The sequence below is a fragment of the Hipposideros armiger genome, unplaced genomic scaffold (assembly GCF_001890085.2).
Source record: "Hipposideros armiger isolate ML-2016 unplaced genomic scaffold, ASM189008v1 scaffold_662, whole genome shotgun sequence".
Classification (NCBI taxonomy): Eukaryota; Metazoa; Chordata; class Mammalia; order Chiroptera; family Hipposideridae; genus Hipposideros; species Hipposideros armiger.
In genome coordinates, this window is record NW_017732012.1 from 434,374 (window position 1) to 440,456 (window position 6,083).

At 38.2% G+C, this 6,083-nt stretch overlaps 1 protein-coding gene across 1 annotated transcript in view; it reads left to right on the forward strand.

Moving 5' to 3' along the window:
* Nucleotides 1-1,027: 1,027 nt before the first annotated feature.
* The window catches only part of C3AR1 (complement C3a receptor 1), a 13,065-nt gene continuing 8,009 nt past the window's right edge, over nt 1,028-6,083 (forward strand). Inside the window, 1 exon segment of the mRNA XM_019626166.1 lies at nt 1,028-1,173. The gene's annotated coding sequence lies outside the window, so the exon portion shown is untranslated.

Below are 6,083 nucleotides of genomic sequence, written 5' to 3' on the forward strand. Positions count from 1 at the left end.
CTCTCTCTCTCTCTCTCTCTCTCTCTCTCTCCCCCCCCCTCTCTCTCCCTCTCCCTCTCCCTCTCCCTCTCTCTCTCTCTCTGTTTTGTTTTAATAGTTTTAATGTTTATTGTATTTCTGTAGTTTTTGTTCTTTTACTTTTAAAATACAAGGTCATAAAATTAAGTTCACGAACTTGTTGCAACGATGTTGCTAACATTTTTCTGACATCACAGGGATTATTCATTATGAATTTGTACCAACTGGACAAACAGCTAACCAAGTTTACAATTTGGAAGTGCTGAAAAGGCTGCGTGGAAAAGTTAGACGACCTGAACTTTTCGCCAACAATTCATGGCTCTTGTATCAATCACTACAGTGCACCAGCTCACATGGCACCGTCTGTGAGGGAGTTTTTAGCCAGTAAACAAATAACTGTATTGGAACACCCTCCCTACTCACTTGATCTGGCCCCTAATGACTTCTTTCTTTACCCAAAGATAAAACAAATATTGTAAGGGAGACATGTTGATGACATTCAGGACATCAAGGGTAATACAACAACAGCTGGTTGCGTAGCTTCCCAAGGGGCGAACTTTGAAGGTGACCGTAGTGATATTCAGCAATGAGTTATGTAGCACTTTTTCTAGGATGAGTTCACAAACCTAATTGTCCGACTTTGTATTAAGCATGTAAGAGATATTATTTGAGATTTATTACATGGGGTTGTGCAGGTCATTCCTCCCAACTACTCCCCACCCCCACTCTCACATACCATAAGTGATTTTGGTGCATTTCTAAAACAAAAATAAAAAGCGAAAGCAAACGCCTATAAAGTGAGTGGGTTATGTACAAAAGTACTCTTTCTAAACATGCTCTGTCCTGCAGAAAATGTCCTAGAATTATACCCTCCCACTTCTGTTTTTTTACACTGCTTATCTGTAAAGTGACTCACTTTGAAACTCTTCCTGTGAAGTCAAATAGTAGTCAAAAGTATGAGGTTTAATTTATCAACACAGAGGAAGAGAGAGAGAGAGAGAGAGAGAGAGAGAGAGAGGAAGGAGGAAGAACTCAGTCAATTTCCTACACAAATTTCCAACCACACTTGACGGTGGTTAGGTGTGAAGATCAGACAGGACCCGTGGAGGCCCCCAGATCCGTGCTGAAGCCTTCAGCTACTGTCTCAGGTTTTTGGTAAGAAACCCTAGACCCACCTGGTGACTTGTGTCTAGCTTGTTTTGCTCATTACAAGAATGGTTGGAGGGTCATTATCTTCTATTTCCCCTTTTTCCTTTTCCAACTTATACTTCTTTTGTTTTCTCCCCATGTGCACCTTTCTTTTTCTAAACATTCCACATTGGATTATCATTGCTCTTCATATTTTCATTCTAGAACTAATAGGGATTTTTTATGTCATTTAGCCCCTTCCTTAAATTGGCCATTTCTCCGTCTGAGTTTTAATTCCAGTGTTCCCCAATTGTTTTGTTTTTCAAATCACTAATCATTATTTTATATATATAATTTCCTCATTGTATTTCCCTCTTTTTTTATATTCTTTTACTTATTCTTTCTTGCTACTGACTTTGTCATCTATCATTAATATTTGATTCTAGGATCCACTTTTCTTTCCCTAACATAGTTGAATTTTAGTTTCAGGATTTTATTTATCTTTTTAGTTACTGTCAGTCAATTCAGTATTTAAAAGTAAAATAAAAGAAAATTCTCTACTAATCTTAAATGTGGAAAAAAATTTCAATCAAAACCCTAGATAGATATATATGGGACGTGGAGTATAGTGTGGGAGTGGAGTCAAGGGAATTGTAATAGATATGTATGATATTGGGGGGAAGTGGGGCAGCGGATTGGGGGAGGGGGGTTGTCACTTCGAGGGGTAAAAAGTATAACTATTGCACTGTGTTGTACAGCTGAAACTAATTCTAAAAAATGTGTATTTCATAATAAAAAATAATTAAAAGAAAAAAAACAAAAAACAAACAAACAAAAAAAAACCCTAGGAGAAATGTGAAAAGTGATCTTGTTCTGAAACACTTTAAGATTCTGATTTATACATACTTTCATTTCAAGATAGATAATATGTGATATTTAAAATAGCTCATACTGGATAACCCAATTTCTTTACATTGGAATGTTGCTTTTGTCAGTCTTGAATGCTTCAGTTTGTGCAGCTCTTGATGCCTTTCCCCTTGCTAGCAATACCAAAGGCTTTTCAGTTATGTGATTCTTTGTGGTAAAAGAGAATTGGTCTGACACTCAGGGAACCTAAGATCTGAGAACCCTCTTAGTTGCATAGTAAAAGTCACCTAATTTGCTGAGTATCAGTGTCAAAACTGCAAAATAAAAGTAGAGACAATGAGAAGTGATTGCTTTGTTTCCTTTCAGCCCTAGCAGTCTATGACTCTATCCTTTTCTGAATATTTTATGGACCTATGCATGAATATGTGTCTTGGAGTAGAACAGTGGATCAAGCTTGCTGTCATGCAAAACAGGGAAGGAAGGGACCCTGACAGGACTTGAATATTTGAGTATGCAAGGCGACAGGAAAGATAATAAGACTCACTTCTTTTTATTATTATTTTGCTGACTTAGTAATTCTAACTTCTGACCCTATTACAACATTTGGCTAACTCAGCAGAACTATTTCCTAGTCCTTTATAAAAGGAAACATAAAATGCTGTTATAACCTGTAAGAATTGGGAAGTAGGAAAAAACAAAAAGGAAGTTAGAAGAGACACTGGGTTGAATGGATAAAAATAAGAATTTTAAATTTAGTTGAAAAAGAAAAAAAAGTAAACCCCAAAATGAGCCTCCATACAATCAAGTAATATTTAATCTTTACGTCATTTAAGGCATTGTGCTAAATCCTGTGGAACAAGCATTTAGAGACAAGGTTCATGTTTATCTTCATGAAATTTAAGGCCAATATGATAAATAAGACAGCCACCATAATAACTACAAGATAAACTCTGTCATTGCACAGATAATATGAAAAGAGGTTCAAACCACACACACACACACACACACACACACACACACACACACACACAAATTCAGAGGCTGAAGAACTAATTTCTGATTGGGATTATTAGAGGAAATTTCAAGGAAAATATAATATTTGAACTTGATCTTGAAGAAGAGCTAGGATTTTTAACAGATAGAGATTAAAGATGAAGGAAAGGAGAGATTAAGGTGAAGACCGGAATTGCAGATAAAAGTAAAAACAGCAGTAGCCATAGAACAGAAAATGGCATTAACTTGGAACAGTGAGCTGTTCAGTAAAGCTATGAAATAGAGTACCTTTATGGAAGTGTAAAGAATTAGGGGAGGGTAACATCACAGGCTAAGAGAAGAGAGTGTTCAGGAGTCAATGTATCAAATGACACAAACTATATTGTGGAGGATGAAGACAGAGAAAAGGATGTTTGAATTTGTCACTAAGAGGTAATTTTAGTGGAGCAATGGGGGCAGAAGACAAATTGCACAGTGTTAAAAAGTGAGTGGTGAGAACAAGTGATCCCAAAACAAGCCAGTATCCTTGAAAAAGAGAAACTAGATTAAATTCAGAGACTTAAGAAACATAACACCCTGATGTAAGTGTGATCCTAGATTGGATACAATCTATTATAGCAAATTAGCTATAAATGATATTTTTGGGACAGTTAGAAAAAAATTGAATAAAGATTGAGTATTCCTTAAGATATAATCTTACTGTATAATGTGGAGACTGGTAACTGAAAAAAGAAAGCAGTTTATAAAACAATATGCATTTGTACCCACGTTCATAGCAGCATTATTCACAACAGCTAAAAGGTGGAAGCAACTCAAATGTCCATCCACAGACGAAGAGATAAAAAAATGAGATCTATACGTATAATGGGATATGATTCAGCCTTAATGAGGACAGAAATTCTGACACATGCTGCAACATGGATGACCCTTGAGGACATTATGCTGAATGAAATAAGCCAGTCACAAAAAGATGAATTTTGTATGATTCTACTTTTACCGTAGTCAATGGCATAGAAACAGAAAGTAGAATGGTGATTGCCAGGGGCTGGGGGAAAGGGAAGTGGGGAGTTGTTGCCTAATAGGTTTATAGTTTCAGTTTTGCAAGGTGAAAAAGTTCTGGAGATTGTACAATAATGTGAAAAATTTTAACACCACTGAACTGTACACTTAAAAATGGTTGATGGTAAATTTTATGTATATTTTACCACAATTAACATTTTTAAAAAAAATGCACAGGGCCAGCCAAGTGGTGCATTGGCTTGGGACGCCAGGGGGCCCGGTTCGGATCCCACATATGAGGGCCAGTGACACTGCCCTCNAAAAAAAAAGTTTATCTAGACCTACAAAACTTATGAGAGCCATCCACCCCTCAATAGTCCTGAATTTCTGCCCCCACCAAAAAGTTCCTATGGTTTCTCATTAGATTAGTTAAATACAAACTGAAGCCTTGTGCCTTATCCACTTCCATTTTCATGGAACTAAAGTCACAAAAAGTGTTAATTAAACTCAATTTACTTCCCCTTCTGTCTCCCTTCCTTAGCTGTCCTGGATACATAATATAATAGAAAATTCATAACTAACAAATAAATAGAAGCAAAGTTTGTTAAATTTTCTTTAAACTACTCATATTTAAATGATTTTTCCTGATAAATATGGTTGATTTCTTCAAGAGCCAAGCATGAGTGCATTGGATATTTGTTATTATGATGGGATTAACTACTTTTTTCATCTATGTACTTTTTTTTTTTTAAGATTTTTATTGGGGAATTGGGGGATGGGAACAGCGCTGGGGAATTAGGGGAAGGGGAACAGACAAGCTGCTGTCCTTTTGTTCTTCAGTCTAGTTGTGGAGGATGCCGCTTCACTGGCCCAAGTTGGCACCATCATCGCGCTCTTCCCGGGAGAGGCAGATCAGTCGCTGGCTTCTGGACGGCCGCTCACACTGGCTGCTGGCTACACACAGTAGCCCATGGCAACATACTGCAGCAGGGGCTGCAGCCTACGCTGTCGCCGGCGACTCACGGCAGCCCAGCTCCAGATCGAGCTGTTGTTCAGCATCTTAGCTGTAGAGGGCAGTGTCATTGGCCCGCATATGAGGGATCCGAACCGGGCCCCTCTGGCGTCCCAAGCCAGCTCTTAACCAACGCGCCACTCAGCCGGCCCTCATCTATATACTTCTCAATGGAATTTCTTTAATTTGGGGGCAACTTTTGTGTTCTTCAATTTGTGTTCCTACTTGGTTTTACTATAACTATGTGCATAATTAGGGAGCTATACTGTAGGGAACAAAAAGTACATCTAATCCACATCCTTAAGAGCCATGGGGTTGGGATTTGATTTGACAGAAAGGATGTGAGTTAACACTGGGAAGGGAACATTCTGTAGGTTCTTTGATACACGTTCAAGATGGGAGACTGGTTTTAATCTAATAGGCAACTGGAAACCATGTTAATTTTTTTTACATAATAATGGCTAACATTTACTGAGTACTTACATTCTAGCACTGTTTTAAATGTTTTGCATGTATTTTTTTTTAAGATTTTCTTGGGGAATTGTGGGAGGGGAGCAGACAAGTTGCTGTCCTTTTGTTCTTCAGTCTAGTTGTGGAGCTTTGCATGTATTAATTCATTTACTCTTAACAATCCTATGGAGTAGGTACAGTGAATGTGTTCTGAGTCAGTCATTGCCCAGCCAGGAAATAGAAAACATTATAGGTACTTCAAATAGGGTATCTAATAAAAGAATTTGGTTACAAAAGTATTGGAAAGACTAGAGAAATAAATGGGGAGAAGATGACATAACTGCAGGAAGCTGCTTCCCTAAAATTGGAAGAGAAAAGTGGAAAAGGCTGTTACCTAGAATGGGTAAGTGTGTACTTGGCTTGGAGACTAGGGCCTCTTGCTGCTGCTTAGTGGGAACTTAGGAACTCACAGGCCTGTGGCTGCTGCTGGAACCAGTAATTCTGCTAGAGCCCAGAGTTGCCAGCAGCTGCCATGGCCACACCCACCATCTCTAATATAGGAGCTCACCAGAGTTGTCTGGAGCTGCAGTTATGAAAAGCAAATGATTCCCCTTTC